This window comes from Aedes aegypti, chromosome 3 (assembly GCF_002204515.2).
Source record: "Aedes aegypti strain LVP_AGWG chromosome 3, AaegL5.0 Primary Assembly, whole genome shotgun sequence".
NCBI lineage: Eukaryota > Metazoa > Arthropoda > Insecta > Diptera > Culicidae > Aedes > Aedes aegypti.
The window spans coordinates 370,817,666-370,842,220 of record NC_035109.1 but is presented as its reverse complement, the minus strand read 5'-3'; the positions used below and the strand labels follow the sequence as shown (position 1 = coordinate 370,842,220).

At 39.4% G+C, this 24,555-nt stretch overlaps 1 protein-coding gene across 7 annotated transcripts in view; it reads left to right on the top strand.

Annotated features, from left to right (window-relative positions):
- The window catches only part of LOC5568458 (G protein-coupled receptor kinase 1), a 445,419-nt gene that overhangs the window by 3,138 nt on the left and 417,726 nt on the right, over window positions 1–24,555 (top strand). The gene's annotated exons all lie outside the window — the stretch shown is intronic.

Sequence of the window (24,555 nt, the reverse complement as noted above, 5' to 3'; positions counted from 1 at the left end):
CACAATTTTGAGGTACAGGTCACCAGAGTTCAATAAAATACTAGTTTTGTTTGTAAATTAAGCTATGACTAAATTTCAAACATGTCACAATTTTCACATTTAGTAGAAAAAAATTTTTTTTTTTCGGTGTGAATTATTACGGGAACCGCAGTTTGTTGCTGATTTTATTGTTAAGGGCCTTGCGTGAATTAAACAAGTCGTTTTCATGTATTCATTAGTATTATGTATATTATATGTATAAATATTATGTATATGTATAAATATTATATGTATATGTATATATGTATAAATTAAAATGAATTAACAGATTACACGAAAATAATTTTTTTTACCAGGATATTTTTTTTTAGAGTATGATCGATGAGTTTCTAAATGTTATATATAAACTTTAAAAGTTTTGGATTTGGGTATGCGTTATGAGATCATGAAAACATTTTATTAATACTTATTTATTTATTTATTGTTATTCAATTTTTTTACAATATCGAACACTTTTGCATCATTATCAGTACAGTTCGAGTATAGTTTTGCTTTAATTTTATTTTCTGACAATGGAATGAAACAGTGAAATTTTTGGGTTCCTTGGATCGTTTTCGCGTTATTATATTGCTCGCTGAGCTCTGATGCCGTTAATTCGTACTCTTCAGTAGTAGTAAAACAAAATGATAATTTTGTTAAATCTTCTTCTTTTCTGCGATTCGCCCAATCAAATAGTTCTTTTGCAGTTTTAATTGGATGCTCACGTTCTTTGGCTAAACTTGCTCTTGTGGCCATGCGCTTTATGGTTCCTCCAATAGCATCACAAGGACCTTTGCCATGTGACGTAGCAAAGAAATGCCATTCTGCATCAATTCCGAACTTTGATTTAAATTGACATAGGCTCGAAAAATTCTTACGGTTTTTGTACTGCGATGCTGCTCCATCAGACATGAAATATATCTTTCTGATTTCTTTATCCTTATCAACGCGTAAAAAGTTAATCATTTTGGCAATGAACAAATTTACAGATACTGAGTCGTGTCTTAAATCTTCGGAAATTACAATAAAACTAAAATGTTCAATTTGCGTACTTCCATTGAAATAAATAACGAATGGATGAATTGTAGCTTGTTGTATGTTCCAGTGATGGGACTGCACTTCATCTTGCAATACAAAGCTATAGTTTTCAGAAAAATCACAAATGACTAAAAATTCACCATCTTGTAATGTATTTTTCGTATTTTTTTTTTAAAAGCGGGATTGCTCTGTTTTAATAAAGTCGTGAGGAATTAAACTTTCTAATTTCAAGCAAAAAAATGACACAAACTCATCTACAGGTTTTACAATAGTTTCTAGGTCACACCTATCCGTGGTCACCCATTGCTCAAATGATAACTGATCAATATAATTTTCTTCAAACTCAGCGAATAAAGTATTTTCCAATGATGAAGAATCTGGACAATCCGAACAAGATCGTAGATAGCAATTTGATGTTGTATTTTCACACAAAAGACTACCAGTTAACATTTTGATATCCTTTGATAAATTGATTCTTTTCAAACTATGTAAGATTAGGTTAATATTTTCGTGTGTTGTGCACACACAAACATTATGTGTTCCTGAATTGGATAGAAGCTTGCATTGCCTTGGACGAAGGCTTGCAAATGAGGAAAAACCTACCTTAATATTTTCGTTAATTTCCTTGAAGCGTGTATACGCTTCTTTCAAAGTAGTCATCATTAATCGTTTTTGGATTGCTTGACGCTTTCCATCTTTTTTTTACAGATACATAATCTTTTTGGCCAGGCATAGCTCTACTTACTTCATCGTCTTCAAAATATTGAATTATTTTTTCTTTTGTCTCATCTGTTAATGAAGTACTCGACCTAGCATTTTTGGTTGCAAGACAGTTATTTTTGAATTGTTTTGCCTCTTTTGCTGTATTTCTATTGGTTTTGAACTCATCAATGGCGTCTTGAATAGACCACGAGCTTGGCAGCATCGACAAAGTCAATAATTTTTCTTTCCTTGTCGTGGCTAGATTCGAGAACCTTTCCTTCATATTCATAATTACCTCATCGTAGTCTGTATTTTCCACATCCTCAGGTCCTAATTTGAAGAGGTTTCTTCGTACAGCTTCGTTGATTTCACGGTATTTTTTCTCGGGATAATTGACGTAACCCATCTTCGTCCATTTAATCGGAGTCACTTTTATTCCAACTATCCCTTCGTTGAAGCGTTCGATGTTGACCTTCTGGATGCACTCATCTTCTGATTGATTTGTTGAAACAGATGTCGCTGATGGTACCGTGGCAAGACTATCTGCACTTGGTACTTCTGGTAACTCCTCAGTTGTTGTCGGTGCATCTAGTAATTCCTCAGTTGTTGTTGTTTTCGAACTTCCTGCAACCTGATCCACCGATGATGTACAGATTGCCCGTTTGTCAACGTTTAAACGGCAGGACGTACAAATGCGTAAATTTGTATTCAATGTAGACATTGGAGCATAACCAGCCGCTTTCAGTTTATCTATGGTGCTTTCGGTGAGATTTCGTAGCTCTTTCGAACACTTTTTTTCTGCAAACGGCCTGCAACAGTTGAGAAAGCGACTACTCATGTTGCTCGTTAGATTTTAATAAACAAAATCACTTTTAAGTTTTTACTGACTAGTTTGGTGTCGTTTGCTTGACTGAAGAAAAATTTTACAATTAAATCTTTTATAACCATAGTGGTAGTATATTTTTAGCTTTTTCGTGAGTATGTTCATGGTATGTACCTATCATGTTTTTGATCATTTCGAGTAGTCGGGCTACTGTTATTATACAGCGCGCGCGGATTTTTCTATTTTGCAACCGTTTTTTGGGTGGAAATATCGGTTTAAAATCCTTCAAACTACATTCGTTTGGAAGGTATCGCCGGAGTGACTGAAGTAAAGTTACAGTTGAGGAAAAAAATCGTTTGTCTCGTACGAAAATTACGATACAAAGTTTGCCAATACAACGTGGTGGCTAAACAATACCCGCTGAAGACGTGTGTATCTGTGGTGTACATTAGTAATCTAACCCGAGTGGCGGGTTGAACCAAAGCGTGTTCATTTTTGGCATAGTGCGTACTTCGTGCATCAAATAACTGGCTGCAAATTAGTGCATAGTGTTGTCCAGCTCCGGTCATATGGCCGGCAGCTCATCGGGCCCTCCAGGGGGCCCTGGATATGAGCCACCGGGCAGACAACCTATTTGGATGAGAAACGCAGACGACATGGGATCTATGGTGCTTTTATTGCGACGCAAAGCAAACCAAGATGCAGAGGAGAATAGAGGCAATCGAAATGAAATGCAACCTCTCTCAAATCCATTTATTGTTGGAACGTCGATCGAATTGGCAGTCGGATCTAAGGTAGAAGCTACGCGCGAAGGGCGTGGCTCGCGATACCTCCTCCGCACATCATCGAAAGCTGTCTACAACAAACTACTGCAGATCACGGAGCTCACGGATGGCACTCAAGTCGAAATTATTCCGCACCCCACGCTAAACTCAGTACAAGGCACCGTTTATGACCCAGATACCAAAGACATGGACGAGAAGGACGTGCTAGGATACTTGACATCTCAAGGAGTGCACATGGTTCGTAGAATAAAGAAACGTGTGAATGATACGCTTCAGAACACACCACTCTTAGTGTTATCATTCCACGGTACACAACTGCCACAATTCGTATATTTCGGCCTCCTGCGTATCCAAGTTAAAGCTTATTATCCATACCCAATGATTTGTTTCAATTGCGGTGAATATGGCCACTCCAGAAAAATGTGCCAAAACTGTGCCATCTGTCTACAATGTTCCGAAACACACGAAGTCGTTCAAGGTGAAAAATGCAACAGAACACCACATTGCATGCACTGCAAGAAAGAGCACGCTGTCATTTCGCGAGACTGCCCAAAATACAAATCCGAGGAAAGAATTATCCGCCTTAAAGTCGATCGGGGGATTTCTTTCCCGGAAGCGAGACGGATATACGGCGAAGAAACAAAAAAAGATTCATTTGCGAACGTTGTCCAAGATCGCCTGAATCACGAATTAGCCATCAAAGATCAAATGATTGCAGCACTACAAAAGCAGGTAGCCACTCTAGCGAAAGAACTCAATGAACTGAAAAGCGTAATCAAATCTAAATCTCATGGTCAATCCTCTGTTGGCACAAGTACTAAGCCCTCAAATCCACGAAACTCTACAGCCCAGCCGTCACTTCCTTCGAACGCTTCCTCAACAGCCATGCCTGCTCCAGCACAAAACAAAAGCAACAGATTATCACGTAAAGATAAATCGTACATCTCTCCACCAACGTTGGCATCAAACATCAATGATATGAAAACGTACGATCTCCGAAATCGCAGCCGTAGTGGTAAACGTCATATAGACATATCACCGTCAACCGACAACTCACAGGGTAAACGTTTCTCTGCTCAGCCGGCCAATAGTGCCTCCATTGATATCGACGAATAATGGACCAAGAACGTAACCCTAGCATCATTATCTCCGACCTTGCATTGCACCTGGACCTGAAAACAAACGAACAAATGTTATCACCATTTAGCTCTCCCCCAACGGATTATGATATCGGACACCAATTGGAACCCACGCCAAAGAATGATTTGCGGTTTGAAGGTGGGGAATGTGAAGTACCCCTTTCACTTCCGATTCAGGAAGCGATGCTGATAAGGGAGGTGGTCCGGAACGTCATCACCCAACCCGTTGATCTCCAAACTTACAGCTCGGCCGCTACCGAATGGACTCATCCGCTACTCAACTACGATAAACTTTACTCTGCTTCGAAACCTGTTGATTCGCCAAGCGCGAGGCCTTCCATGTTGACCCTGACCAGAGATGTTCCGGAACTATCCGATGAGCCTCTGGCGGCAGTCAACATGGACCCTTGCCATTGTCAGGCAAGTATACACCTACGAATAATGTTTTTCCGTGCAACCTACTGCTTCCCCGTATTACGCCTTTCAGAGATACATCGATCACTCAAAGAAATGCGGAACGCAGAACTTATCCTAATCGATGGCATCAAGGGTAACAATCTGCTAGTTAAACCCGTCACCAGCATTCCCGTCAAACTTTTCAAATAATGGAACAAACAAGCAATATCAACTTTGTCTCGAACATCGTCAACTCCGACCCTGCCTTACACGCTGAACAACTATCATCGGTTGACACCCACCAAAACATGCTACCAATTAAATTTCGTTTGAAGCATACCCTACCAGACCTCGCCAAATCGAACTCTGCGGCCTACGACCTTCTTCGGAATATAACGACACAACCATCAACCAGCAGAGCATCGCAGCCAGCATCACTTGATTCGCCAAGCGCGAGGCATTCCATGTCGACCCTGACCAGAGATGTTCCGGATTTTTCCGATGAGCCTCTGGCGGCAGTCGACATGGACCCCAACCAATCTCGGGCAAGTATTCTTCCTCCTCCATTAACTTGCAGTTTTGCAAACATTACTTCCGAGGCACACTTTTTAGACAGTCAACGGACCGCAGAAATAAGAGATGTTTCACCAGTCAGTACCACCTCAATCGACGAAAACAGCAGCAACACCAGCCCTGGGAAGAAGGTTCTACTCCTGCAGTGGAATATTCGTGGTTTGCAGTCTAACCAAACCGAATTGTCGCTACTTGTGGATCGCGAGCTACCTCTTGCTATTGGTCTGCAGGAAATGATGACTAGAAACATGACCAACAAACTCAGAAATCAATACGAATGGATACTTGCTGATCGACACTACAGCCAAGGAGCTGGCGCAGCGGGCCTTGGAATCCTCAAAGAAATCCCCCATCAGCTAATACAAATGAACTCAGCAATCCCCGTATGTGCTGCTAGACTGCTTGCCCCATATAACATGACAATCGGTTCAATATATATCCCACCAAACGCCACGGATGCAGATATAATCGATACGTTGGACCACTTCGTAGTCAATCTACAACCACCATTCATTATTGGAGGCGATTTCAACGCTGCGCACGAAGCATGGGGAAGCGAAAAATCATCAAAACGTGGGTGGTTACTTCTCGAATGGTTTGTAGATCACCAGCTTCTTGTTCTCAATAATGGAGAGCCAACATTTATTAGTTCTGCTCACGGAAGTACCTCAGCTATTGATCTTACCGTGGTATCGCAAAGTCTGGCTAGTAAGCTCTATTGGTCAATTAAGGATGATACCTATGGTAGCGACCATTTTCCCATCGAAGTACGTTTGCAAACTTCTTCTCCACAGCTCCGATATCGAAAGCGCTGGTTGTATAAAAATGCAGACTGGCCCGCATTTGAGCAAAATACACTAGAAGCCCTTCCAAGCGGAGGAACTACAGTATCAACAGAAAACCTCGGAAAGATAATTTTAGACGCCGCTAATGCCTCTATCCCAAAAACCTCGAGTAATGTTAGAGGAAAATCCCAAATATGGTGGACAAACGAAGTTCAAAACAAAGTCAAAACGCGCCGAAAAATGCTTAGAAAACTAAAACGACTTCCACCTGATGACCCACAAAAGGAAAGTGCACGAAAAGCCTTTCAAGAAGCACGATCCTCAGCAAGACAAGCAATTTCGAAAGCCAAAAATGATTCGTGGAACAACTTCTGTCAATCTTTCAATCCCAACACCCCGGTAGACATACTGTGGAATAACTTTCACCGGTTAAACGGGCAAAGAAAAACTATGCAACGAGGGCTCACAATCGATGGGAGCCATGTGCAAGATCCGTTTAAAATAGCCGAGCATTTTGCCGACTTTTTCCACCAAATATCTGCATCAAGTGTACAGCAAAATCTCGAATCAGAAGCAGAACAAGTCCAAGTACGTGAGGAACCTTCGTACATGAACAAAGATTTCTCTATTCAGGAGCTTCTCCGGGCTATTGACGCAGCAAAAGGACATTCCACCGGAAACGACAACATAGGATACCCTATGATCAGGCATCTACCGCTGGCAGGAAAACTAGCGATGCTTCAAACCTACAACTCAGTGTGGTCAGCCGGAAAATTCCCTGAATGCTGGAAGCAAGGACTGGTTGTACCTATTCCAAAACCGGGAGGAAAACAGCAAAATGTAGACGGATATCGTCCCATTACACTACTCAGCTGTATTGGAAAGATTTATGAGCGCATGATCAATCATCGGTTAATTACCTTTCTTGAGGAAAATAAGGTGTTAAATGAGAATCAACATGCTTTTAGGGCTGGCCGAGGCACATCCTCTTATTTCTCTGACCTCAAAGAAATCCTAAACGAGGGTGAACGATCCGGCTCCCATATCGAGTTCGCCATACTCGACATTAAAAAAGCGTACGACCAAACCTGGCGACCCAATATCCTGAAGCAGATTGAAAACCTTAACGTTGGACACCGTATGCGGAACTGCATAACCAGCTTTCTGAAGGATCGACGTTTCCGTGTGAGTTACGGCGGAGCAACATCAGTTGAGCGTACCCAAGAAAGTGGGGTACCTCAGGGCTCTGTCTTGGCAGTTACGCTTTTTCTACTGGCAATAAATCCAGTCTTCGATGAAGTACCAAGTAATGTTCGCATACTGGTATATGCCGACGACATCATACTTATAGCCTCATCGAAACACCTACCTAGAGTCCGCAGTGCCCTGAAAAAAGCTGTCGAAGCCGTCAACGCATGGGCCAAAAGCGTAAAATTTTCACTCTCTGCCTCCAAATCATGCATCCTGCATGTTTGCAAGAAACGCAAGCATAGATGGCGCAATCGTCGTTTAAACATTGAAATCGATAACGAATGCATCCCGGAAGTGAATATTGCCCGATTTCTTGGAGTATGGATTAATCGCCGCGGCGACTTTTCCGCTCACGGTGCAAAAACTAAAGAAGCCTTGCTAAACCGTATACAATACCTCAAAGCTATTGCACCTAGGGCAAACCGAGTAATTCTTTGGCGAATAGCCGATGCAATCTGCATGCAAAAACTGTTCTATGGAATCGAGCTGTTCGGCCTCGAACTCTGTAAAGCATTTCAAACCACTTTCAACAAAATCGTCAGAATTACTTCCGGAGCGACCCAATCATCTCCTGTCATTAGTCTGGTGGTCGAAGCAGGTGAACTACCACTGCATCTTCGCATGTCCGAAACGCTAATTAAAAGATATTGCCGAATAGAAGAAAAATCAGGATCTGATCACCAATACCTTCACGAAGCTGCTAATGCCGCGTTATATGACCAAACAGGCCACAAAATCCCTAATATTGCAAAACTTCACCGTAAGGCTAATAGACCGTGGTATCAATCCATTAAAGTTGATCGGTCTATACAGCAAAGGTTCAAAAAAGGCCAAAACTCTAATACTGCAATCTCTCTCGTTCATGATCTTCTGCACACAAAATACAGTGAGCATGATAAATTATACACCGATGGGTCGAAATGCGATAATCACGTTGGCATTGGTGTTGTAGGAAATAACATTACAATCGAGTCAAGCTTACCATCCCAATGCAGCGTATTTTCAGCCGAAGCAGCCGCGTTGCACACCGCTGTTTGCACAGCTACCAACACTCCAACCATTATTCTATCGGACTCTGCAAGTTGCATAGCTGCCCTGGACAAAGGAAAATCCAAACACCCTTTTATACAGGCAACCGAGCAAGACACTTTCCAGAAAGACATTACTTTTTGCTGGATTCCCGGACATTCCGGAATTCGTGGGAACGAAAAGGCCGATCGAGCTGCTGATCAAGGAAGAACTCACCTACCAATGCAGTGCCCTATTCCAGCCTCCGATATCATCAACTGGGTTCACCAACTCTTCCAAGAAAGTTTTCAAACTATTTGGGAATCTCACCGCCCAACATTCTTGAAGCGTTGTAAAAGTGCTATCAACAAATGGAACGACAGAGAAAATCGACGTGAGCAGCAAATACTAACCAGATGTAGAATTGGCCACACTAGGTTAACTAAAGAGCACCTATATGATAGAAATATTTCCAAAAATTGTGATACTTGCCATACTGAACTCACTGTTGAACATATTCTGCTTAACTGTATCAAATATGATAATATTCGTGAAGAATTACGAATCAATAGCGATGTAAAAATAGCTCTAGGGAATGATAAACACGAAGAAGCTAAAGTTTTGAAGTACCTTAAAAAAATGTAATCTATATGATAAAATTTGAATCCTTTATTTCTAAGAGGCGAATGAACATGACTGTTTAAAGCCTCTTTAATAAACAAAAAAAAAAAAAATGTTTTTGATGTTGTTGAAGTTACTCGCTTTCTCCCAAATATGATTAACAAAGTCTATTCTCTACCAAGGCGGGTCTATACCCAGGTGTAATCAGATTTTAACTTTGTGATTTTAACCAGCGCCGAGAAAACCGACTTGCTTTACGTATACTAGATCACCTGGGTATAGACCCGCCTTGTTCTCTACGAGGTAAACTTTTTGCAGGTAAACTAGTCGTATACCTGTATAGAAAACTTTTTTTGTAGCTTTTGTCTTCAATATTAGATTTCTTATAGGTTTCTTTTATCAAAAGGTTTCAAAACTATTGAGAGAATTTTTCTTCAGTTACGTACAATAAAAAATATGACACTATCAAAACTTTAGATCACAACACTGGATCGCGTCTAACTTTCTAATAGATGCTATAATAGTTATGAATAATTAAATAAAATATCATGAAAACAACTTGTTAACCTCATGTGGTACCCTTAACAAAAAATTCAGCAACAAACTGCGGTCCTAAAAAAAATTAACAATGAAAAAAAATTTTTTTTTCACTAAGTGTCAAATTTGTGAAATATTTGAAATGTCATAACTTTTTTGTTTATTGGCTTACCATCACCAAATTTTTATGGTAGATAGCTAATATAATGGACCGTTTTCCCTCAAAAAATTACGTTGGTATTCCGATAGGGTTTTGAGATATTTGAGTTTTTGTGACAAAAATGATGTTTTTAAATGCAAAAAAAAAAAAAAAAAATTTTTACTGTGTGTATTTTTTTGGAATCTTTATTTAGTTGTCTAACTTTATTTCTTTAGTTGTCTAACAATCGAACGAACCGTTTTTGCTGTGCAGCTTTTTGAATATTTTTGAACCATTTTCACATACACCCTTTTGAAAAGTTAGTCGTGACTCAACTTGAAGATTTGATATCGGAAAATGACGATTTAGATGGAACTGAAAAACTGTGCAAAGTTTCAGATATTTTTGAAATGGTCGATCAGAATCGACTTGCATGCCTCCGTGGAATCCCTCTAAAGCATACGTTTTGGTGGAGATTGAAATCAACGATGTACATGGGCCCCTTGAAGCTGTGTTTAAAAATGAGTCGAGGACCTCAGGGGACCGTGGCTGTGGGCCCCATATTTTAGGGGCTTTCACAAATATTTGTTTTGTAAGTTATTTTCCTTGTTGTTGTTCAATCGATTGCACGAATGAGAGAACTAACTCTTCTAATCCTTCTTTGACGATCGCTGATGGCTGCCGAAATCAGACTCGCTTTAAGGTAGGGATTAGTCGATTTGACGTTTGGCTTGAGCCTTTTTATATTGTACTAACCCAAGCCAAAAGTCGTATCATTTGATCCCTACCATAAATCGATCCTGATTGCAGCAGCTATTAGCATTTGTTAAAAGTTTGATAGCTAGATTTCTAATCAAATCTACCCAAGGTTGTAGGCCTCTAAAAATCTGTTTCATTAGTGAACTTTTACCTTGTACCATTTTCTCACTATCTGAACCATTTTCATTGTCATACATTTTAGAGATGATGCAGAGACCATTTCAATAGTATATACAGGTCCGTTCCACTCGGGCTCAGATTGGGTACCACTTCTAGTACTGCATTCGGTCCCTCGATGCTGCAAAAGGTACCCAAGTTTGACAGATCGCAGTACACTTTTCAAGGCATCCTAGACTACCTTATGAGCCATAAAGTTTTGGACAACTGCAAGGGACATGGAGGTCTTCAATTTGTCTTTGATATATACATACATGATTTTTAGGGTAAAGACAATTTTAAGGCTAAAGAGTTTTTAGATTTCAACGTTTGAGGTATTTTCAAAACCATGAATTTTGTAGAATAAGTAAGCCAAAGGTTTCGATTGTTTTATTTACTGTTTAGGTTGATGCAAATATTATTTTCTGGTAATTTCGAGATCACTTTGGGAGGCTTAAGACTGGGAAAAATATTTAGGGTACGAACTTGGGCAAAAATACAAAAAAAATAATTTTACCATTTTAATCCTACTTTTTTATATTGGACACTGACTGTGAATCGAAATTAATTCAGGTAAGGACTGTTCATTTTATAAAGTGGACACCTTGTGCATGCTGTATCTTTCTTATTAATCAATGAAATTTCAATCGGTTTTTTGCACATCGTTCGACTAGTATTGTACAATGTTGTGATAATAAAAATTCTCCAAAATAATAAAATTTCACACGAATATGGAACAACGATTAGATTGGTCGATTTTTTGAGGTTATCAAAATCAATGATTGTAAGAAATTGGCTGGAAAATTCGATAATTTATATTTTCTATTTTCAAAAAAGGCTTGTTCTTCGAAAGCATCATCAATCAGAAGCCTGATGGAAAAAATCAAGTTATTTTTGGAGCAACAATTTTACAGATATAATAAAATCAATTTTCCCGTATATTTTTAAAGAATTTTTTTTTAAATTTGATGGGAACTGATATGAGTAGAATTTTTTGTGTAAAAGTACGTCCTGACGGAAGTCCTAATATAGTATTAATATGAAAAATAACTTACGCCTTCATAGAGTTACTTAGTAAGTCCCCACGTCACATTCAAAGCACAACAGAAACACAATTGCTTTATTCTTAGAAGACCTATCAAAGTACCTTGACAATCATCAAAATTGGCAACACTGCTGTAATAAAATCGATTTTATTTTCCACATATTATTTTCATAATATGTTATTCTGAGATTACCAATTGAAAAATTCGGAGAAAACTGTTTACAATTTGCTGTAGATCGATAAATATGCGTACATGATTTTAAAAGTATGAGACTTTTTAGTAAAACTACCATAGACAGTAAAATTTATACTTAAGACTGTGGTTTAATCTCACGATTTAGCTTTCGTTTATACTAATATAGTTTCTTTAGTAATCCAAACTAGTTTTGAACACGCTTTTTACTTTTCTCTTTTGCTGGGAGTGAAAGGATGGTGTATCAGCAAATTTGGCCATAATTGGGTAAATCACTAAAGTTACCTAATGTCATAGAATGGTGGAATATAATTGATATTTTTAAAGCTTTACCTTTAGTAGAATAGTGAAGGATACAAACATACAATTTGTTCATAAAAATAAGGATTTTGTTTTGCGAAAAATAATGTTAAACTTTGACGGACAGCTTTTTTAAAGAGTTTTTGGAAAAACTATTTAGCTCTTCAACCAAAAGCATTTTCAAAGATTTTATATTTTCATAGCATTTTAGAATAATAGGTCAACGATACACAGAAAACCGATTACGATTTTATCAATAAATAAAAAAGATATAGCATAAACAAAGTGTCCACTTTATAAAATGAACAGTCCTTATTACTTCTAAAACATCCAAAAATACTTACCAGAAATCATCCATTTATTCTCCATTTATTCTCGGATGGGCTTCAATAATTCATTAGGATTTTTTTTAATTCTCCTGATAATTTTAATGAAATCATGCCTAGGATGTTACCAACATTATTTTTTATTAAACGTGTTCAGAGATTCCTCTAAGACTTCGTTGAAAAAAAAAAAAACTAGAATATATTTCCAAGAATTCTTTCAGGAATTTTTGCAAAACTTCTAACTGGATTTCTTCAGAATCAAAATTAGCAACAAATTTAGAGAACATTTTTGAGCGCTTTCATGTAGAAACTTCGCGAGAATTATCTAAGAAATGACACCAGGAATTCTTATATTAATTTTTGAAAAAAAAAACCACTTCAATATTGCTAGTAATAATTTACCTGGCGTTCCTATATCGACGTCAATTCATTATTGGATTTTTTAAAGATTTAACAAAAAGATTCAAAACAATCCTACTTATGCTGAAAACTTAAATTGCACAAGTTTCGATGAAGATGTTGGAGAGCACGTATATCACACACCCTGTAGTGGAGATGTCTTCTTCTTCTTCTTCTTGGCATTACGTCCTCACTGACAGAGCCTGCTTTTCAGCTTGGTGTCCTTATGAGAACTTCCACAGTTGTTAAATGAGAGCTTTCTTTGCCAAAGTTACCCTTCTCGCATTCGTATATCGTGTAGCAGATACGATGATACTCTTTGCCCAGGAAAGTCAAAGAAATTTCCATTACGAAAAGATTCTGGACCGACCGGGAATTGAAAGTATCTGTTCAGCATGGCTTTGCTTTGTAGCCGCGGACTCTAACCACACGGCTAAGGAAGTGGAGATGTCTATGGGTAAGAATTGTAGAGGTAGTGCTTTGAGTAAACGAGTTGTAAATACAGGGGATAGGCAAAATGATTGAGATAGGCAAAATTTTGCCCAAATTCAAATGCTTATAACTTTATGAAAAATGGATGAAATTGGATGCATCTGGAAGCAGTCGACGGCAAATTTGGTCCAGTTTTAGGAACTTCCTTGGCCATGCATATTTGCCACTGGGCACGGGAGATGTTCCGGATTTTCTGAGGTCATGTCCAAATGTAATTTTTTCTGTCGCTTGTATTTTTGTGCGGTGTAAAGTTAGATAGATGTTTGCAATTTTCCTCGAAACTAGAACTAATAGGAAGTTGAATGCCACTGGACGCATTAAGATTGGTTGGAAATCTTCAGAAATATGACCATTTCCGTAAAACTGGTTCCGGAAAGCATGGTCAGTCATGTTTGTATTTCAAATCATGTAAATATTATCCGGAGCTATATCCAAGCGGACAGCAACTAGAGTGTCCATCCCGGGACATCCCGGGACGAAAAATCCCGGGATTCGACAAATTTCGGGATTTCCCGTTTCCCGGGATTTTATTTCTGACATCCCGGGAATCTCGGGATTCCCGAAATGTACGTAGATTTTGATGAAAACCACTAAATTTCAATGTAAAACAATGACATTTTTCCTCACTATCAACCTTGTTTGATAAAGTATAAAAGCATAATGAAAAAGAGATTAAACGAGTAATTATTTTCATGAAAAGATCAATTTACCAAGTAAGAAACACATACTTTTATTTGTCGAGTTGCAAAGTTTTAATACTTTTCTCTTCAACATTAGCCATTTTTGTAAGCCTATGCTGAGATAACTAATTTGAAAGTACACCTAAACCGGCGCAAATCGCAAGTCAGTACCATCTGTAAAAAGTAAGCATTGAGAAAATTGACTGAGAAGTTTTCAATCTCGTTTTCTATACAAATATTCAAAAAATTCCAGGAGATTGGAACATGTTCCGATCTCAATGAAACTTTCACTCCGTTACCCTTTCAAGAAAAAATATAAAGATGACCAAATAACGATTCATTTTTGTGTTACACTTTTGGGAAAATCTGCAGTGGGACTGACATGCGTATACTTTTCATTATGAGATTTCTCGTTTTTTTTTTTACTTATCTTTAGATTTTATTTGGCAGGCTCAGGCGCCGTAGGGCATAACAGAGCCGAAATCTTTTATTTTATTTAAATTTTGAAATTTTAACTTATTTTAAAAACTATGTTAGTTTGCGGAAGTTTTAAGGTTAGTTAATACATTTGTAACAGGGAAGGAAAGGATTTATCGGGATTTCTTAAGCTATAGAGATTTCTCGTTAGTGCAGCTGAAAGATCATAAGAAGATATAAAAAAAACTGATATCAATTCGATTTTGACCAAAATGCAGATGGGAATGACTTGTGATTCACGACAATTCAGCCACTAATTTTCAGTAATCAACTTTTGATCTACATGATCAACAATACCTTCAATAATCTTAAATCGTTTCTTTTGCTCTAAAGTTTTTATGACTTTTCAAATGTTTGAAGCAAATAACTTTTATATTATGACTCAAGTTTTTGTCATACTTCCATTCATAAATGTTATAGAGAATTTGAAAAAATCCATAGCAAATCCGTAATTAGTCCAGCTAAGTTTCGATTTTTGTCAGAATTAGAAAGTCTTATCTGAAATGTGATTTGCTAAAATAAATATATATTTTTGAAAAGTTACATTATCTGTTTATTTCATTGAAAACAATTGTATTGTTAAATTTGTACTTCTATTTCAACCTAAATAAAAAAGACAATTTTACAAGACAATTTTACACCGTCTTCAGCCATAGGCTGCACAGACTGAACATAACTAACATTAGACAACGGACACACGGAACGACCAATGGACCAGTGAAGAATTTTTCGTTTGACGAAAAGTTTTCTCCGACTGGGGCGGGAATCGAACCCACACTACGTAGCACAATACGCCTAAACGACTGGCGCCGCTAACCGCACGGCTACGAAGCCCACGAAAAATGCTAGTTTTATTGAAAATTTGATAAATCCCGGGATCCCGGGATTTCCCGGGATAAGCATAGACTTTTGTCCCGCATCCCGGGACGAGTAAAATGGCCGGGAAATGGACACTCTAGTCATCTGTCATTGCATTGAGTCAGACCAGGAATATTTCATTGATCATATTGCGCACAATTCCTTCAAACGCAACTTTAAGTGAAATCTACTGTTAGATTATCATCAAGCATCACCTCTCGAAGATGCTATGAATATTTGAAGAAAATTGATAATGAACTTCTTAAGAGCCTCTTCAACGCTGGGTTTCTTATGAGCTTCTACGAAGTATAGTTATCGATAGTGGGAAGAATTGGTTAAAATTTTTAACGAACTCTCGGAAAACCTTGTCTGAATCGGTCATCAATACTATCAATACTACAGATATCAATCGAAAATATCGCCAACAATCTTGAAATAGATTCGAGAGGATTCCGCGAAACAGTGAACAATTTCTAGTTTCTTTAATTCACTCAAAAACTGACAAAGTTTAGAATGGTTACGCGTTGAATAATTATACCTGGCTTGCTATCAATAAGACAAAATGACATCAAAAGTATTGCAATATACTGTATTATGTAGTATTTGCATAGTCAAAGAAAGTAAATTCCGTGATTGACTTGAGCAATCCAAGTTGCACAGAGATTCAACAAATGGGAATAGGGATTAGCTAACCTCTGGCAATTTGCACAAATAAAGAGCTCAAAAAAGTCAATAACGGCGCCGGACACGTCCTTACGGTCATCGGCGAAGGGAAGGAATGCTAGTTAAACAACCATTGTTACTAGAATCTGAATAAACCTCTGCATTTCCACAGTTGTCATGGAAATTAGTATGATGCAGATCGTATCGCTCGTTCCCACAGGAGCAAGCATCACAGTGAAAAAAAAACAAACAATACTTTTAATTTTTTATATGTTTGATTTATAAAAAGTCAGCAACTCGGTTAAAATGCTCTCTTGTAGCCATGCTTGTACAAAACTACGTACACACATAAATTATTTTATAATTTCACCGTAATCTTAACAGCTGAACAGTTCGGTGAAATAAAACACCGTAATTCCTGTATTAAATTGAAAGGCGTATTAATTTGATTGCATCTTATTACTTCCTTAAAATTTCGTCGAAATTCAGCGGATTCCGGTGTAATTTTACCGAAAACTGTAAAAATTTACCGTACTCTGTTAATTATTTCACCGAATTTTTCAGCTGTTGAGATTACGGTGAAATTCGCGGATTCCTGTAAAATAATTTAAGTGTGTACATTTACTTTACAATCAAGCAATATGACACCTATTCCCAATGGAACAGACATCCGTAGCACAGTCTGTGGACGTAGCGATAAGGGTACTGCTATTCAGCAAGATGGTCGTTGGTTCGAATTCCACTGGTCGAGGATATTTTCGTAAATGAAATTTTACCGATTACACAGGCATATAAGTATCTTCGTACTTGCCACACGATTCATACATGCAAAAATTGTCAAATGTCAGCTATTTGTTAGTAATTATGAACACTAAGCTGAGAAGCAGGCTCTGTTCCGATGTCAGAAAAAAGAGTTCTCAATGGCTTCGCGAACCCCCTGAAAAGTCGTCACAGCCCCCTAGGGGTCCGCGAATCACCGTTTGGGAAACCCCAAGCTAGAATGTAATTAAACGCAGAGATACAGACATAAATTTCGCTTCGTACATAACTAACCTACTTGTACGACTTGTACGGCGAGCATCTGTTCTCGAATATGTGCCTTCCTCCATCTTGATCGCCCCCTTGCCACCCTTTTAGAGCCCATCCCCCTAGATTTTCCAATCTAACCACCCGCGCTCATGGAAGCGCAAAAACTGCGCCATTCGCCTGTAATTAGGAAATTGAGTGAGCAACTTTTGCCTTCCCCGCGTGTGTGAGCAGTAACAGCAGGCGTTGCATTTTTCGGATAGCTGGCAGAAAGATGAACGGCTCAGGCCACCTCGCGTAGTGTTCCACCATGTCACAGTAGTGTGCGTCGCCGCCGGCATCCAGGTAACTGTTTCGTGAGTAACAACACGCACCTAGACCTAATTGAATTGCTGGCGTCGTCGTCGTCGTCATCGCCGTCGATTGAGTTTTCCACGAGCCGGAAAAGTTGCTTTCGAACGAAACGCGGAAAATTGCGAGCACACACCAACTACCTATACAGAGCCCCGTCATCATCAAGCGTTCGAACACGTTTAAAAATAGAACCCGAAACATGTTACACGGAGAAGGCATAGCCACTTTGGTCACGACGACTGCTGGCTGGTTGGCGCTCCAAGTTGCCTTGTCCTTTGCCTTGAGTTTTGCACATTTCATCGCTTCGGAGTTTTTTTTGAGTTTCGGTCGTTGATCGAATTTTGTTCACAGGAAATCATCCAGACTGGCTGGCTTGATGGAGTGACACATTTTTTGTGGTTATTAAGAATGGTGGTAGGTCATTTGGCATAAAGCCGTTTGGCATAATGGTCATTTGGCATAAAGTCATTTGGCATAACGATCGTTTGGCATAATGGTCGTTTGGCATAATAGTCGTTTGGCATAATGAGTCTGAAACCAAAAATTTCTCAATTTTCCGTTTTCACGTTTCTATTGAATCTTTCTGATGACATTTGGCTTGTTTTGGAGTCAATTGATACAAAATCTACACTAATATGACACTTTGTTCAACAATCATTCACTCTTGAATAAATTTAAGCATATAAGGAAAGTCATTGCCAATAGTATTTTATTTTTTATCCAGAAATTTTCCTTCTTTCAAATATTAATTCTTGTTTTAGTTTCGCTATTGGAACACATTTTTTGCACTGAAGATTTTTATATATTTAGCACAAATTTACCCTTCTTTTAATTTTTTTTTCTAAATATGATGTATCCATAATTATAGGTATGAAAACTGTTGATTTAAATTTCAAGAAATTTCTCCTTCTTTTATGCATAGGCTGTTCTTTGGGAGCTATATTTTTTAAGTATTTTTTTGTTTCCAACTGGCAAAAGGGCGGCAATCGAAAACATTTATCTGCTCAAATTACCAGCGAAAAGGAAAATCAATTACTGCAGTTACTTAGATGGGTTGAGCTACTTTTCTCCGAATGTCAGTACCCTGAATATCCCGTTTCCCCGACTAGCCCACTTCCCCGAAAAGTTTTAGCACACATAATTGTCGTAGCTTTATACATTTCGGGGTGGTGAACGAACTGGCCATCCAATATGTACCCTTCTTTATTTAATTGGCGGTTTTTTCGAGTTTTACTGTCATCAGCATTTTTGCCAACATGTGTATAGCCGAGAATGACAGAATACTTCTTTCTTCTGACTGTTCATCGTTCTTTCTCGTCACTACTTTTCAGGGAAACCAGTCATTTGGAGAAATGGCATTCCGGGAAAAGTAGCACAATCACTTCGATGATTCTGAACGCACTAATTTTTGGCGTCCATTCTTCTATTGGTTTAGTAGTTAATTTTGCCTTCTTTTAAAAATAGGCTGTTCTTTATATTTGTATTGTTTTAAATTTTATTATTTAGTAAAGCTAAATATGACCCATTTTTATATTTTGCTGTTTTATCAATTCTTGCCAGATGTGTTGTTAGAATGATAATTACTTTAGAACCTGCCAATATTCAACATATACTTTATTGGGACAAACGCGTGATCTCTTTTTTTTTTTTTTTTTACCAATTCATTTATTTAAGGCTCTATCGCGTTTAACGCTTTACGGAGCCGAGATTCATTTTTGTACTTTTTTACAATTGTTTAACTTCTTAAGTACCAAGTTTAGTCCGGGTTGGAGCCAGGGTACTCGTGGCAACTCGAGGTTAGTGGTCACAAATATTTTTAGGAAGGGCTAGGTTGGGATTGGGTTACAGGGTTCTTTGCAGCTCATCCGGGAGGTATTTCATGGTTGCTCGTTTGTCGTATCATGGCGTATACCAACTTCATGTGGGTTTTCGATTGCCGGATGGCCAGGAACATCAATCCAACACAAATGGGACATAACACAGAGAGAAAAAAAAAACTGGGGAAGAGAACACAAGAGAATTAAACTTTTATACAACACAAGCGAAGATAATCGTAAATCGACAACATGTAGACGAGATCGCGGGAGCCCAGCACATCTCTAACTGAAACATAGGGTTGTCTACCTCGGGCCGCAAGGGTATCCATAAGTTGTGCTCTGGAGGCGTCCATATCCGGGCACTGCCAAACTACGTGATCGATGTCATCATAACCGGAACCACACCTATTACATATATTGCTCAGCGCGAGGTTGATCCTGTGCAAATGTGCGTCTAGCGAGTAATGGTTGGACATAAGTCTTGACATCACGCGAATGAAATCTCGACTTACATCCCAACCTTTCCACCACGCTCGCAAGGAAACTCTAGGGATTATGGAATGTAACCACCGTCCCAGTTGGTCATTTAGCCAGTCGCTTTGCCAACCGTGAAGAGAACTTTGACGTACTAAATGAAACAATTCATCGTGTGAAATTCTTCTATCATATATCTCACCTTCCTCAGCGCCCACCTTTGCGAGAGAGTCCGCCTTCTCATTGCCATAAATTAAGCAATGTGAGGGGACCCATACAAAGGTAATCTTATATGATCTTTCGACCAGTGCACACATCTGCTCTCTTATTTTTGTAAGAAAGTAAGATGCATGCTTTACAGGTTTCATCGATCGGAGTGCCTCAATAGAACTGAGACTATCCGAGAAGATGAAGAAGTGGTCTGCGGGCATGTTAGAGATCATCCCCAAAGCGAAGTTGATTGCTGCCAGCTCAGCAACATAAACCGTGCAAGGATCCTGAAGTTTTCGGAAGGCGGAAGAGTTTTCATTGAAGACACCGAAGCCAGTGGATCCATTTATACGGGACCCGTCAGTGAAATATCTCCTGTAGGAATCGACATTCTGGTACTTTGCGTTAAAAATACGTGGGATAGTAATACATCGAAGTTGATCTGGAATTCCATGAATAGCTTGTTTCATGGACAGATCATATTCAACAGAGGAACTGTCATTGGTGAAGCGTACACGTGGAGGGTTATAACATGGAAGGCTAATATCAGATGACATGTAGTAGAGATAAACTCTCATGAATTTTGACTGAGTGTTCAGTTTGAGCAATTCTTCGAAGTTTTCGATGACGAGTGTGTTGCTCACTCCACACTTAATAAGTATTCTTAGCGAGAGCTCCCAGAATCGGTTTTGTAGCGGTAAAACCCCTGCCAGAACCTCTAGGCTCGCATTATGTGTCGAGTGCATACACCCTAAGGCGATACGCAAACAACGATATTGAATTCGTTCCAATTTAATCAAGTGGCAGTTTGCTGCTGAGAGAAAACAGAAAGAGCCATACTCTAGAACAGAGAGAATGGTTGTTTTATGGAGTTTTATGAGGTCTTCCGGGTGAGCACCCCACCATGTTCCGGTAATTGTTCGTAGAAAATTGATCCTTTGTTGGCATTTTTCCGTTAAATACCTAATATGAGTTCGCCAAGTGCCTTTTGAATCAAACCAGACCCCAAGGTATTTTGAAGTCAAAGACTGGTCGATGTCTGTTCCCAAAAGCTTAAGCTTTAGTTGGGCAGGATTCCGCTTCCTTGAAAATACGACCAGTTGAGTTTTTTGCGGAGCAAACTCGATCCCTAAATTTCTAGCCCAAGTGGATAGATTATCAAGGGAATTTTGCAATGGTCTTTGCAAGATTTCCGCTCGTGGGCCCTTCATAGAAACCACAGCATCATCTGCAAGTTGTCTTAGCGTGCATGGTTCTTCCAAACAGTTGTCAATATCTTTAACATAAAAATTATAAAGCAAGGGACTCAGACATGAGCCTTGGGGAAGGCCCATATAGCTAATTCTGGAAGTTGTCAGTTGACCGAGAGTGAAGCTCATGTGTTTTTCTGACAACAGATTGTACAAGAAATTATTCAATATTCCAGGTAATCCACTATTGTGCAGGCTTTCTGACAATATTTCTATGGAAACTGAATCAAAAGCGCCCTTAATATCCAAGAAAACCGAAGCCAATTGCTCCTTGTCCGCAAAGGCTAGTTGAATATCTGATGAAAGCAACGCTAGACAATCGTTTGTTCCTTTGCCCTTGCGAAAGCCAAATTGTGTACTGGAAAGCATGTTGTTTGATTCGACCCAGTGATCAAGTCGGGATAGGATCATTTTTTCTAACAATTTCCTTAAACATGATAACATAGCGATCGGGCGGTACGAATTATGATCAGACGCTGGTTTCCCAGGCTTTTGAATAGCTATTACTTTGACCTGTCTCCATTCAGGTGGAACAATGTTGTGCTCCATGAATAAGTTGAACAGGTCAAGCAACCGTCTTTTAGCGATATCAGGGAGATTTTTAAGAAGATTGAACTTAATCATATCGCGTCCCGGAGAGGAGTTGTTTGATGAAAGAAGAGCCATAGAAAATTCCAGCATAGTGAATGGTCTGTCCAACGCATCGTCTCTCTGGGTTTCCCAGGATGGCGGTTGAGCTGGAACTGAGTCTGGACAGACCTTTTTCGCGAAGTTGAATATCCAACGATTGGAGTATTCGTCACTCTCATTTGAGGATGAGCGGTTTCGCATGTTGCGAGCCACTCTCCAAAGCGTCGTCATTGAAGTTTCTCGTGAGAGGCCATCGATGAAACGTCGCCAATAGCTACGCTTCTTCGCTTTAATAAGATTCTTCAGTCTTTTTTCGAGCTTCGAGTACTCTAAATAAAGTTCTGAGGTACCATATCTACGAAAAGCTTTAAAGGCATTGGATTTTTCTCGATACAACTGAGTGCATTCATCATCCCAACCAGGTGTGGCTGGTCGTCTTTTGAAGGATGCACTTGGAACTCGTTGCTTTTGGGATTCTAATGCACTTTTATAAATCAATTCTGTTAGGAATCGATACTCATCCAACGGTGGGAGAGTGTTGAATGATTCGATACCAAAGGTTACCGCTGATGCAAATTTTTGCCAATCGATATTCCTAGTGAGGTCAAAAGGAACCTGAATTGACTGTTCTGACCTTTCAAAATTATTTCTGATAGAAGTTATTATGGGCAAGTGATCACTACCATGGGGGTCATCGATCACCTTCCACATGCAATCGAATGATAGTGAACTTGATCCCAAAGACAGGTCAAGGCGGCTTTCTTTGCCGTCGGATGAAATACGTGTCACTTCACCTGTGTTCAAAATGTTCAAGTTGAAATCGTCGCATAAGTCATAGAAAATAGCCGCTCTATAATCGTCATAAGATTCGCCCCATCCAGTACCATGTGAGTTCATATCACCCAGTATTAAAACTGGAGATGAGAGCATGGAGACTGCATTCCAGAGATGACGGCGGTTTATTGAAACTCTTGGAGGAATATAAACAGAAGCTACGCAAAGGTCTTTACCCTTTACGCTTATTTGGCAAGCAACGATTTCTATGCCTGGATGAGTCGGGATGGGGATTCTGTAGAATGAATGGCACTTTTTGATCCCTAAAAGCACTCCCCCGTAATTATCATCTCGATCCTGGCGTATAATGTTAAAATCGTAGAAGTTAAGATCATCTTCAGAAGAAAGCCATGTTTCACAGAGTGCAAATATATCACAATCGGAGTTGTGAAGCAAAAACTTAAATGTGTCTAATTTAGGTTTTAGACTATGACAGTTCCACTGTAGCACAGTGATCATATCTTGTACCTCACTCGATGAATTATCCATCGAAAGATATGATCGAAGCAAGGAGGGGCCACGAAATAGTCAATTCCCTGAGATACTCTTCTATTGCGGGGAGAAAAAGGTCGAGTATGCCTCTGAATGAGTCTGAAACTCCGAGGGCATTGCATATGCGATCCACAAGGGCCGTAAAAGTTATCAGTCCTCGCTTGGCCCCGGGGGTTTTCGAGGAAGAGCGAGGGACTTCAGTAGCTTTTTTCTTGCTATCTTGTCTAGAGCTTCTTTTTGAAGTATATTTAATCGGTGGAGGCGGGGGCGGCAGATCTTTGCTGCAACACGGAACGGAAGCATCAAAGACCTGTTTCTTCGGCAATTTCAAATTTGCCCCACCTCCTTTTGAATTAGGCAAACTTTTGAGGGAAGATTTCATTACCTTTCGGCGCAGTCCCGGAGAAGATTGAGACTTTCGTTTACCGGGTGCGTGTACCTCCGAAGAATCTCCCCCATCGGTTTCGTCGTCGTTCGCTTCATCGGAAGACAACTCTTGAAAAGAGTTACCAACTGGGATGGCTGATGAAGACTCTTTTGCGGACGGATTTAAAGATTTTACCATTTCCGCGTATGTCTTCTTGGAGCGCTTCACAATTGAGCGACTCTCATTTCGAATGCGTCTTTTATAAGCCGGGCATTTCTGCAGGTCATGAAGTTCCTCGCGACAGTAGCTACATTTTTCGGCTTCCTGTGTGCAAGCATCTTCCAAGTGAGCTTGGTTGCATTTGCCACAACGGGGCTTGTTGTCGCAATAGCTAGCACTGTGGCCAAGCTGCTTGCAGTTGGTACAATTGAATACCTTCGGCACGTAAAGACGCACTGGGTAAAAAGCACTGTCAATACAAACAAATTTCGGGAGGACGGAACCGGGGAAAGTCACTCGAAACGAGGCTGACGGCGAAAACACTTTCTTATTTCCTTCCATGGAAACTGATTGTAATTGTTTACAATCCAGTATAGCCACATCAGGAATGGACCGGTTCTCAAAGACGCCTTTGCCAGTCTTAATGTCTTCGCATGTTAGACTCGCGTCGATAATTTTCCCTTCCACCTCGACTTCTCGTGCCGGCACATAGACGCAATATTCCACAGTAAAAGCCTCATGCTGAGCAATTTCATTCGCTGCTTTGTAACTAGGTGCAGTTACACGCAGCTTGGATTCTTTCACTTGGTGAATAACGGTCCCAGGATATTTACGCGTCAGCTCCCGAGAAATCGAGAGCACGTTCAAAATCTTCTTTTTGCGCCGGAAATAGACAACCCAAGGCCCAGCCGAAGACGGTTGATAGAACCGCGTTCGAG